Source organism: Vigna unguiculata, chromosome 1, assembly GCF_004118075.2.
Source record: "Vigna unguiculata cultivar IT97K-499-35 chromosome 1, ASM411807v1, whole genome shotgun sequence".
Lineage (NCBI taxonomy): Eukaryota > Viridiplantae > Streptophyta > Magnoliopsida > Fabales > Fabaceae > Vigna > Vigna unguiculata.
Window position 1 is genome coordinate 20532743 of NC_040279.1, and position 14025 is coordinate 20546767.

Consider the following 14025-nt stretch of genomic DNA (forward strand, 5'->3'; position numbering starts at 1 on the left):
GAAGCTAGAAGAAATCCAAGGAAAATGGCTGAAACTTAACTTACGCAGACAGAAAAATTGATCGATCCAAATTGAAGACCTTGCCGCAAGATCTAAGACATTTTTATTTTGATGAATGAAAAAAAAAAACTCAAAACCAAGTCTAATAATAAGAAAGATAAAAAGATATTTCAACACCATGATTAGAAGGATTTAAATGTCAAATATGTAACAAAGCATTAATAAAAAAAATAATTTTCACCATATATTCATTTATATTTACGGGATGCTGGACTGCAGGCCAACCTACATGGCCTGCGACCTTTAGCGAGTCGGGCTTTATGCGGGCCAACAGGCTCAATATCTTGGTCCGTTGTGCCAAGCTCACATTTGCACTCCTAAATGATAACAAGGTTAAGATATATTTATCTTAATGAGTCACCTTTATATACTTGGTCCTCATTAATTACCTATAGTGACGTTTAAAACCCTTCATAGATGTTAATGAATACTCTATTGAAACATTAAAGGGGTAAATTTGAATAAATATATATAATTTCGAATAAGTTTTCATATATTTTATTGTTGATTCACGTCAGGCCTTTTTTTTTCTTTTTTTCTTTTAGACTTCTGAAATAGTTATAATGATTATTTTATTGAAAAACAAATAAAAAGCAAGATGGTATGATGTGACATTTCTTAGGTTTGAGAATGGAAGGTGGTTTTAAATATTTTTATTACTTTAATACATTTTATAATCACTTCAAGAGATTTCTAAAACATGTGACATCGAGAAAAATCTTAAAAACATTATTTTTAACCACTTAATAAGATGAAATTTTGGCCTTGGTTAGACTTCTAAAGATTTTTCCTTTAAAAAGAGAAACTTAAAAACAAACGTGGTACTGGGAAAAAAAATCTAAACAAGTAAAATTATATATTAAATTTCAAAATAAATATCATTTTTTTAAGTTTAAGAACAAGACGTGATTTTCAAAATATTATATGATTGACGATGTGGGTGAATCTTTTCTGCACATCAAATATTGTTTCTCCTTATAGTATATGAAACATCTCATATTCTTGAATCAATAAGTTCTTTCTTCACGGGTTACATCATTTGTGTCTTCATGGGTTACTCTTAAAATTTCCCACATCTCTTGAGCACTCGTACACAAAGATCATGTAAAACTCATCAAAGATTAAACCACATATCGAGACATTCTATTTTCTTGCACAGTCCATTGCAAAAAGAGCTTAGGTTGACATTATTAACAATAATAGTAAGAACAAAATGACCATTTATAGCAGCATCCCAAATACCTCTATGAACAAATTCTAAAAATATTGGCATTCTTACCTTCCAAAAAGGATAACTTTCCCCAGTAAAAAGTGGAGGTCTGTTAATAAACACACCCTCTGCAAACATTTGATTTTGTTCAACCATTTTCAAAAAATTTGAATGACTATTAAAGTAAGCTCTAATACCAATTGTTAGAATCACACATTAGAATCTTCACGTGTGGACAAAAACCAAGAGGGAAGTGAATTGGTTTAATTAATAAAACTTAATACTTTAAAATTTTTCTCAAAATTTTACGTTCAATTAGAAAAATGTTTCCTTTAATGTAACTACAGATAAATAAAGAGCGTAGGGAAAAAGAAGATTGACACCGGATGTTTATATTGGTTCAGATCAAAAGACCATACGTCCAGTTGTTAATCTCTTTAAAAGAGGGATTAACTCAATCACTAAAATAAACGCCAACACAATCATGGATAATAAAGTTATAGGGTTTAGAATACACCTCACTTAAAGTCACTAGAGATGAAAAAACACTTCCTTTGAGTCACACAAAGGATGAACAACTTTCCTAACAACAACAACAATATTCAATCACACAAGAACCCACTTGGTGAGAGTTTTCGCTCTACCCACACTAGGTTTTTCAAAGCTTTTCCACATAGAATTCTCAAGTACTCAAACTTCTCTAATTTTTGTGTTTTCAAATGAAAGCCTGCCACTTTATTTATAGAAGCCTATTCCAAAATTGGGTCAAGAAATTGAAGAGTCAAGTCACAATTATCACTGATAATCGATTATCAAAAGTGATAATCTATTATCATAGAAACGTTTCTCAAAAATCACTTTTCATTGAGATCATTCATTATCACTAAGAATAACTTATTGTTCCAATGAGTTTTGCAAATAAATAAAATTCTCTAAGTGCTCTACTACTTTGGGTTTTGTCTTTTGACTCTTGACCTACTAATTTAACTATTTTAACTAAGATACACAGATTACAAGACTTCAACAACTAAACTACTAAACTTTTAAGTCTTCAATGTATTTGAATATAAGCATTCTTTAAGTCTTCAACATTTCTCCATGAATCATCATTAAGTCTTTAACACTTCTTCATAAGACATCATCATCAAAACTCTTTATTGAAGCAATATATGTTCATATTCTTCTTTTGTCAACATTTATGTCCATTAAGAATGGACTAAGGAGATGCAGATTGTAACGTCCCTACTAGAAATTACTTAATTAAAATAAATAAATAAGAATTGAAAATCAAACGTAATAATTTTATTATTCCCAAATGCGGGAAAATTTAAAATATTTTTCAATGCGCCGCAACTTAACAAAACTAAAGTAATAAATGTTATTACAAGTTCCAAAATATGACAAAATATTAGAAAACATAATAAAATCCCTAGCTCAAAGTCCCCAAGCTAGCTCTATATCTATCTCTATGCATCAACAACATCACCTGTAATATCATCTGCTCATGTGTAACAAGTCACACGATCATCGCCAAGCACAAATAGAAAGGGTGAGCACAATAATAAACTAACACATAAGTTAATAATAACCAAAACACCCAACTAATTTATTCTAGTTAGTTCTTGGCCAAGTCCTTAATACCCCAAGGTCTTTATCCCACGACTTAACTTAAGGTTTCAACTAGGACAATATGTACTTCAATAGTCTAAAACCACAAGTGTATATTCATTTACACTCATGCCAATGATTTAATATTTCCCAACCCCCACTTCCTTCATGAATCCACTTCCATCAACCAATTCTAATCACCTGCCTTATGTGTAACTATTCTCAATACCTCAGATATACCTAACCAATTCATTTAACAATAAAGTGGTTACCAAATACCTCATTCAATTAATATACACTACATCTAACCCAAGGTTTCACTTTCAATCCTATTTTAACCCTTCTCCTTTAGCCTTTGATTCACCTTGACATACACATTAATGATAGAATTTTAACTTACCCATACATAACCCAAAATGCGTCAAAAGCCATAATCGTCGCTACTGCACCGCTTCTCGCCTAGCGGTGCATTCTTGCCACCAGGTGGCACATCATATTCTGGGTGAAAACCCAGATTTTTCTCACGCAATGCACATGCCAAAATCCACTAAGTCGCATTTCACTCAGTTAATTACATAACGCCAGATCATATCATTCCCTACTTCTTCATTCTCTTCCAGTAAAATCATACAATCTCAATTTCGTTCTTATTACACTATAAAAATCACTCAACAAACCCTAACAAGGTTACCATGATCAAATGCTTCCCATTCTATTCCTAAGATTCATACGCATAGGTAACATTCAAAATATAACACATCTCATAATTTCACATTGTACACATGAATGATTCTAGGGAATCCAATTAATCACAGAACTAAAAACCAATTAAAGAACATGTCCAATGCTCGCGTTGCCTGGCGGACTCACACTTACCTCCAGGCGGTTCATCTCGAGAACCTAAAGTTGGGTTCATCACTTATGTGTCGTCTGGTGACACATTCAAAGCCGTCAGGCAGTTTTTGGGGATTTTCCCAGAAACGCGAAAACAATAGGCTTTTGGTCATGCAAGGCATCATATTCATACATTACAATACAAAAATAATCACAGAGAATTCATACACATAAAAGAACTCCCCTAACCTGGACAATTTTTGCTCAATTTGAAAGAATCAAGACTTCTCTTATGCCACCACTAGCCCAACCTTTGTTTCTTCTCTAATGCCCTTGATGTTTTGTATTACTTCACCCAAAGATCACTTTCATAACTCTCTTTCTCTCTATCAATTTTGTTTACCTTATGCTCCCTCACTTTTTCTCTCTTTCTTCTCCAAAAACCTCCTTAATTAGACCATTAACTAAGCTTTAATGCTTGTTAATGACAGAAAAACGAAAATGGCTTTGAATTGGGTGTCAATGGCCATTCAAAGACCATTAGTGGCTACCTTACCAACCCCCTAGGTTGCCCTTCTTACGGCTAGGGTTTTTCTGCCCTTTCATATTCATGCTAAAGGAAAAATTTGGCAAAAAAAAAAAAGTGAAATTTGTTCTGAGCAAGGTTTCAACACATAACCATTCAATATGACCAATTCATGTTTTGTGGTAATTCCTCTAATTTTAGGATTACATTATCACTACTCACATTCAAACATGACATTAAAATAATGCACTTATTAAGTAAATAACATACAATTGTCATACATAGGACTTGAACCCAAGTCCCTTTACACAATCAAGTGCTCTCAACCATTTGAGTTAATACTTTTTCACATCATAACAATCCACATTAAATGCCATAAAGGCTCATACTACCCGCATTTATTAAATAATTATCTATTTAATTATTTAAATTTCTCGGGTCTTACACATATCTATCATTGTTTTAGAAATGAATGTTACCACCAATAGGAGTAAAAACAAATATGTTATAACTTCTAATGTTTTGTAAAATTGTTTGCTTATATTATCCTTACCGTTTAGTGAACTTGCAAGAAAATGCGGGGGTCTTTATAATACATGAAGTTATACCTTTCCCTTTTGACAACATAAAGAGAATTCATCTTTATAATACATGTCCTTAATATATGTTTATAATATATATATATATATATATATATATATATATATATATATGAAACAATTTAATGCAATAATTATTAACAATATAACGTGATGAAATGAATGATTTTCTAACCTTGGAATTCAGCTTGTGAATACAATTCATTGGTAAATTCATCTTGTATATGAACTGAAAACAATGGACAATTTGTATAAATAAAATATTAAACAAAGTTATATAATTACCATGATTTTCTTGTGTTTCAATGGTTTCCTCAAAATCCAATCTATTGGTAATTAAGTTGATGATGTTGGGTTGAGTAAGAGTTTCACCTACATAAAAAGATATTTTGTTAATAATACTAATGATATATATATATATATATATATATATATATATATATATAAACATATACATACTGTATATTGACCATGATATGCTTGTTTCTAAATTCTTTTTCATAATTTGATGGGTAATTGAATTCATAGTGTTCATAGCATATTTAATATTGTTCTCTTTGTCAAAAAAATAACATGATTGAACCATTTCAGAAATTGATAAAGAAGTTTTTGTTATACACACACACACATATATATATATATATATATATATATATATATATATATATATATATATATTTATTTATATATATATATATATATATACACAAAAACATATACATAATGTATATTGACCATGATATGCTTGTTTTAAATAGTATTCATAGCATATTTAATATTCTTCTCTTTGTCAAAAGAATAACATGATTGAACCATTTCAGAAATTGATAAAGAAGTTTTTGTTGAAGTTGAAATGCACAGAAGCAAACTTGTAGTTATATTTGGAATTTTGACAATTCAATTTTTATTGACAGAACTGACAGTTCAATTTTTATTTTGAATGGTTCACTAATTTAGAGAATTTAATGGTTGTATATTGTTGTCATTGATTCTCAACAACATGATAAGAAAATTGTGGAACTTCATAATAGTGAGGTAAATGAGATATTGACTTTGTAGTGGATAGAAAAGAGCTTCGACTTAAAAATAATTATTTCAAACAATAATTATTACAACAATGAATCGCATTTGAAGTATTTTAGCAATAAAAGTTGAGTTCATAATGACCTACCTACTCTTGTATCAGTACCTATCATTTTATTATTTACATAAAAACCTTTTCGCTGAGAATCAACTTTCTTTTGCTCCTTTCATTTTTGGACTCAATTTGGTGGGTACTGCATAAAATGGTTTGTAGAGTAGTTTCATTAACATATAATTGGAACATGTACATTGTGTTAACTAAGGTTGCCTTTATCAATGACATAGGTATTTTCAAATACTAAATTATAAATTAAAGAACCTAACTCACTAGAGTTGAATTGAGCTAATGCATTCCTATTTTGAAGCTTGTGCGTTACATTGTGTATATTGGTTTCTTCGATTTGTAAAAAGTATAAATGCACTGTCATATAGAAATGTACAATATCGTCGTTAATGTTGAGATACATATAATGAAAACATTGTACCAATGGTGGTTTTAGCAGGTATGTGCCTACTTCTTTTGAGATCTTTTGTAGCAAGAATCATGTTCCTCTTTCTTCTTGCACTTTTTGAGTCATTCTCTTTGTTATCTAAAATAAATTTTTCCATGAAATTCAAAGAAAATAAAACTATGAAGTAAAACAATGTTGTTAAGAAGATGATTAAAATAAAGGTTTTGCCAAAGAAATAACTCAACTTTTGGAATCATAATAGTGATAAATCATTGTTTTGTTATACATGTGATTTTAAAGTTTATTGCACAAGAATCTTGAGTTTGAAGTGCATTTCCTTATGCCTTATGATTGTGTTCCACAATATTTTCATCTAGTGTAAAACAATGCAAATAGTCATCATCATATATTTTTAAGAGTGAACATATATGATGAACAAATAAGTCATATACTTCTTCTACATGAAATCTTATGATGAAAGTTATGTGGGTTTTTATGACTAAGGATGAACTTCCTTGTAGTTCTTGATTTTTTTGAATCTTTAGGATCCATAACTAAAAGATTTTTGTATTGAAGTTCAAATAAAAACAATGTTGAATACAACGCTGCTATGGTGAAGTGAAAAGAAAGTGTTTGATTTTTTTTTTTAAGAAATATAGTTGACTAAAACATTTTGTTTTAATTTTTTATACCAGATTCAATATTTCCATTTATTGCAAATGTGATCTTTGATGGCTCAAAACAATGTAGCAAGCTAACTTGGGTAAACGGCCTTTATAACGAATAATAATATATTAAGGAATTTAAAACAAAAAAAGAGAACAAAGAAAACTAACCTTCAAATACAAAACAGAAAGATTACAACATTGATAATGTTGTTATCACCTACAGATCATTGTAGAACAAAACAATCATAAATGTGACATGGTGCAGCGCAAGGTAAAGGTAGCAGAAGAAATTATTTTTATTTGTATGCAAAGCTTGTTAATTTTGTGTCTGCGAATTTGATAGTTAGGCAAAGTAGTGTCTTTATGCCTTTTGTAGATACCTTAGATAATATTAAGGTCAATGCTACCACCAAACAGGGAATCTCAAAATATTAACAGTAATATTGATTTCCCCAACAATACTTTTGTAAATACCATTTTTCATTGTTGAGGCAGTTATATCATATTAATGATAACCTCATTAAAGGAAAAAGAAATTTAAAACATGTAAAAATGAAAAAAATAAGTCATCTTTCATTACCAAAACCTCTTATGGAATATAACTACAGGAGAACAAAACATCCAATACAAAAAATTAAAGTAAATATAACGATTTTAATATTGCAGTTCTAAAAAACTAGCATAATTTATTTTATGATATGACAATTTTGAAGCTACCACATCTTGTATGTAAATTATGGCATTTACAAATGCCACTATTATATATTATACTATTTTTTCCATTCCTCATCCATATTTCCCTCCCGCTCATCTTTCGCTCTCATTTGTATTAAAATGCTCTCATTTATTATTATTTTTAATTAAAACAAAAACTTATAACCACTAAAAGAAAAAAATCAAGTCAATTTTCCTTAAATTAAAATTTTATTAAAAGAAATACCTAAAAGAAACACTGAAGAGAGTTTAATCCTCGTTGATCTTTACTCAAGTTAGCCTCAGAACACATTACGGTCTAAAGCTCACACCATTAGGAATGAGTTATAAGGAGTTAGAAAATAAAATTTATTTATACAATTATAGTGACAAAATTATAGCATGATTATAATGAGTTAGAAAATAAAAAATAATTATATAAAATATATTAAAATAGTATTTTACATGATAAAAATAAACAAATAAAAGTATTAAATAATTATCAAATGTATGTCTTAAAAATAATTTGAGAGACTATTGAATGAAATTGCACAAAGGCAAACAAATGTATAATTAAGGGTATGATAAAATAACAAATACTTTAGAGATCTACGAAAACTTTTCAAATATCAACATAATCAATTGTTGGGAAATAACGAAAATGTTTTAGCGAAACAAAAAGAGTTCTTCAAATAAAACAAAAATTAATAATAATAGAGTAAAGAAGATAAATTTTTTATGTTACCTAGTAAATGATAGTTTATGCTATTAAATACTTAAATTGAGAGTCTTAATATATATATATATATATATATATATATATATATATATATATATATTAGATATGCGAATGAATTTAATGACAAAGGTTTAATTACTCAGATAGTACCCACTTTGGTAGAGGTGTGTCAATCCGGTACCCGCTTTTAAAAAAGTGTCAATTGCATCCCACCTTTTGAGAAAGTGCTTCAATTAGGTCCCTTTCAGACGGAGATGACTAACGCCGTTAACAACGTGCCACGTGTCAGTCTGTGGTTTTTTTTATTTTTTTTGATTTTAGTACCTGAACTGGGGATGCATTTAGTACCTGAACTATTCCTCTCCAAAATTCTTATTTTGGGACTTATTTTATGACTTAAAATATTCATTATTTACAATCTTAAGGACCTAAATTAAATTTTAGTTGCGTTATTTAACTTAAGATTATCCAAACAAATATGATGCAACTAATATCATTTCTTAAGGGCAAAAATAATGTTAAATTCCCAAAATTTAAATATTTAATGTGAACAAAGGTTCGACCCATCACACCATCCAGGCGGTCTGGAAGCGCGCAGCGCCTGGTGGTACGTTTCCCCTGCCAGGCGATTATACTGCAATAGTATTGGTGTTCTTACTCTTGATGTGCGTGATCTACAAAGCTTTAGTGATGCCTTAAAGGTCAGCTTGCTGATGTTCCTTGAGTTGAGCTCGGAACGTATCCCTTGAGTCGAGCTCGGGATAAGGGTTAAGCACGTGACATTCCTCGAGTTGAGCTCAGAATGGCATTCCTCGAGTTGAGCTCAGAATGGCATCCCTCGAGTTGAGCTTGGGATGACGGATGAACACAAGGAACCCTTGAGTCGAGCTCGGGTTGGTGAGTGTTGCCGGTGTGAGTGTGCTGGTTGTAACCAGTCCGGATGGGTCTAGAAAGATTGCCCTCCTCAGTAATTAGCTGACGAGTTTGGTAGTCTTGGGATGTTACGAACTATGTTCGTATATGGGAACTCCACCTAGCGTTACGGTGTATGATCCGTAGCATGGTTTCCTGCACGTGCTCTATCGGTTGTGGCCAAATATAGGTATGGCATTAAGACATCTTGAGGTAATCGCTATAAGACGTAGAACACAATTATCATGGTAGTGGCCATGTGGTATGGGATCAGAGGAAGAGATTCCTTTGGTGTATTGTGTGATATATATATATATATATATATATATATATATATATATATATATATATATATATATATATATATATAACTGTGCAATATTTATATATATGTGTTATTTGTTAGCTCACCCTATCTGCTTGTGTTTGGCGATGATCGTGTACGCGGTACATGGGAGCAGATGATATTACAGGTGGATCTGGTGAGGCCTAGAGATGGAGCGGGGCTAGTATTGGGAGAAAATTTTATCACAACTTTTATGAAGTTTATTTTTTTTATGCTTTCAAATAAATTGTAATTATGAATATTCTGAACTTTTGGATAATTACAATCTTATTTATACTTATGGATTTTGGTATATTGTGAAAGTAATAAAAGTTTTTAATTTTCCCGTGTTTTGGGAATATCAGTTATAATTAATGAAGTTTTATTATTTACTTCTTCATTTTATTATTTAAATCCGTAATATCCGGTTGAGATGTTACAATAATAGAGGGCAAGCACTGGTATGGAGAATGGGCTCTCTGACTGCGAGAGAGGATGATAGGTTGAGTTGAGAGCAAAATTCGTTATGATTAGATGATAAAAATAAAGAAAACAGTGGTGGGTTAGTGATGATATATGCCATGTATTGATGGTGTAGTTACTTGGAATTAATGGAGGCCAACCAATAAGTGATGAAATTCTGGTAGTGATCAACAAGCCTACGTGAGTGAACAAAGAGGAAGAGACTAACTAAATTGAAATGGTGGGATTCTGTGGTTAGGGAGTTTGGAATTCAATGAAAAAAAAGAATAATGGAAAGATATTAAATTTGGTTAAGTCTAAGAATTGAAAATGAGTGGAATATAGTGGCATAGGAGATAAGGATTTAATTTGGAATGAGTCTCATACTACTTAGGATGATGACTGACTTATAATCCTTAGCTAAAGTATGTTCACTTAGATAGATAACGGGGTTGATTGGTGGAAATATTAATTGACTCTTATAGGGAAATTCTGGAGTTGTATTAGGCGTATAGGGTGGCAAGACGATGTTAACAGTTATTGGAAGAGGGAATAAGGGAGTGCAGGTCATATCCATAAGGTTGACTAAGGCATGGTGTAGGTTAGAGTATCTAATGAGTAATTGAATCAATAAGGAGTTGGGTAATCAAGTTAAGGTATGAAATTACGTGTGCATAGTGGCACAACCTTCAAGGCCTTTTACCTTCTTTTTTTTGCAGGCAAGCAAGAAGATGGCAGATGCTAAACTTGACAAAGATTTTGTTCATCAATTGGTTACATTTTTAGAGGAATCTTTGTTTGCATTGATTTTAGTTTTACATTTTGTTGTATGTATGTAAGTATGTGTTTCTTCTCTCATGCATTTATGCTTAAAGGAAAACATAACTTTCCAAGCAACACGTAACATTTGTTAAATAATTGCATCACTTTCTTACTAAACTATTTTAGTACATTTCTTATGCCATCACAATCAACACCTTTTATTTAAACAAAACTCTCAATTATCAAAGTCTTCTATAATCTACATCACTTAGTTACCCTTTTAGACATATTCTTTCCTTCAAAATGTTTAATTGTGATTGGCGTCACATAGTTTGGTTAGGTACGTATCTTGCACTTCAATCAGCCTTGAAGACACTGATACCCATTTGACAAATCATAGCCATTGTCACTCGTTTGTAAGATAGGCTTATTATTTGGTCACTTTTCTATTGTTGAGTCTTTAACCAACCTTTCCCTTTGCACTTTTATTTATGAGTAGGAAAAAAAGTGGCAATGCCAGGAAAATACATCAACAACGAAGTTTATGGGATCATAAGCATATAGCTACTTTAAGTGCTAAAAACCTTGTTCCTTTCCATGATGATATTGTTTCCAAAGATTTCTAGGTGAACTTTCTCTGGCCTTTTCTCCAATTTTATGCTAGATTTCATATTGAAATGGATGATTCATTTAAACCAATCAGAGTAGGATATGTTGATTCTAAATTTCAACTAATCAGCAATTGAAACTGGTAATTACTAACAAAATGATGCCTAGGAGATGTTAAAAGAATCATAAAATAAAAAAATAAAAAAACTTCTAACCTACTTTTTTTGCTAAAGATTAAGATTGTTATGCCCATATTAATCATGTCAAAATCCTTGCAAACACGACCTGAAATTAGCCCTATCTATATTGAAGCGATTCACTTGAGTTTTTAGCATTTTCAATTTCCTTCAAACTAGTCAGAGTTCTTTTTTTCTTTGAATAACCTAGGATTTTCAAGAGTTATCTATAACAGGCAACAAATGGTAGAGCATTTTTATTCTCTCACGCAATGAACATTGTTTTGGGTTCTAACATAGCAAACAAAGATTTTATGAAATGGAAACAACATACACTCCTTTTGATCCCCAAGCAATCCTTCCTTCCATGTGATTTATCAATTATAATTAGAGCCAATAGAAGTTTAGGGGCAAGACTGTGTTTCTCCTTTGTTTTGAAGTGCATGGCTTATGCAAAATGGGACATATTTCTGAATCAAGATTAGGTTACTTTTAGAATTTTGCAATTTACTTTTATGCAATTGGTTTCTAGGTTATTGATTCTTCTTCTTTAGTTACTGTCAATGTATAATATACCTTTGCAAACAATGGTATGACAGAGATTCTACTTTTTGCTCGTAGTTATACTATTGGTGAATTAGATGTCAGTTCTAATCCAGAAAAGCATGCCTTACTAGTGGAATTAAGGAGGTAATTTCTCATTTGTGATTACTAGTATGCTTTGTCCTTCACTTTCTGGCAGACTTGGTTATTTCAGGGTTCACTAATATTGTAACGGAACAACCTGGTTCTACAATGTAAGACCTCTATTTCAAGATTTTTATCTTAAATTCTTAGCCATTTCTTAGATTCATCTTTATGACAACAATGATAATTTGTTTTCTAACATGTAACTAGTTTTCCTGGGGTGTTAGTGAAGTAACTAAAACCAATTTGTTTACTTCTCTATAACTTCTATTATTGCCTTTTTACGTGCTCCTTTCCTTTCTATACATTATTACGATTACTTCATAATGTAAAGCTTCAAATTGAATGGTCAATTGTTATGTTTTATGTTCTTTAAACTGTCTTGATTGGTAATTGGTAATGTGAAGATTTGCTTTATGGTTTACTTAAGGAGTTACATAAGTTTATTATAACAAAAATTGAAATTGAATAACTTTTAGTATTTTTTTTATTTCAAGCACCAAATGTTGGAAGTGGTGCTTCGTCACTGAATGATACAAGAACATCAAGCGAGGGAGACAAGACTAGTTAGGAACATATTTATAGAAATTTAGAAAAATGTATTATAATTATGTAAGATCTTTTTTTATTTTTTTTATTTTCAATATGCAAACTTTTTGAGTGATGATGGATAAATATGAACTCTTTTATTATGAATGAAAATATGTGATCAAAATTGTTTATGTGATACTTTTTTTCTTTTACTTCTTCTTATTTTATGAAAAACGGGTTAAGTAAATAATGAAATAATAAAAATAAATTTACATTCAAATTAGGATAGTTCAAAACATCTTATTTCATTTGAGTATAATGAAAACAATGACACTTTTAGGTGTTGTTTTTCGTATTATGATTCTTTTAAAATCAATAAATTACGACAGTTTTAATTCTCATTATTTACACAGCAACTACAACGGCTTAAATTGCTATTATTTGCACAGCAAATACGACGATTCAAATGTCATTATTTGCACAATGCATTAAATGGTGAGTGTTGTGGCGTTTCGTATAAGACCATCATATTATACTTTGTGGCGATAAAATATATGGTAGTACTAGACCCGTCACACGTGCAAGGATGACGGTTATAAACATCATTTTATACCATAAATAATGATCGTATTTAATAAGATTTTTTGTAGTGATAATGTCAAGATGCTAAAGTTTGAGATGGTGTTTGCTTGCTTTCGTGTTTTGCTATTTTAATTTTTTTTAAAAACAAAATCACTTTCTATGTCAAGTCTTTTAAATGAGCGTAAGAAATTCAAACTTTCTATGTCACTATAAAAAAAATGATTTTAACCATGATAAAAAGTATTTTCTCCATTAGTGATTACTTATAAAAAAAGAGTGCAATCTTGCTGAGAAGAATTTCATTTGCATCTTCTATCTATAGGTTTAAGTATGATGAACATCGACAAATCAAAAATTACTTTATACCAAACCAAAACTAAACTTGGTTTTTTAATAAATATTATAGTGTATTATTCAAATTTCCCCGTAACATTATAAATTATAATATACTTATTTGGTTTTATATATGAACTTTTAAATGTCAAAATTTTCATAAATACGTACCAT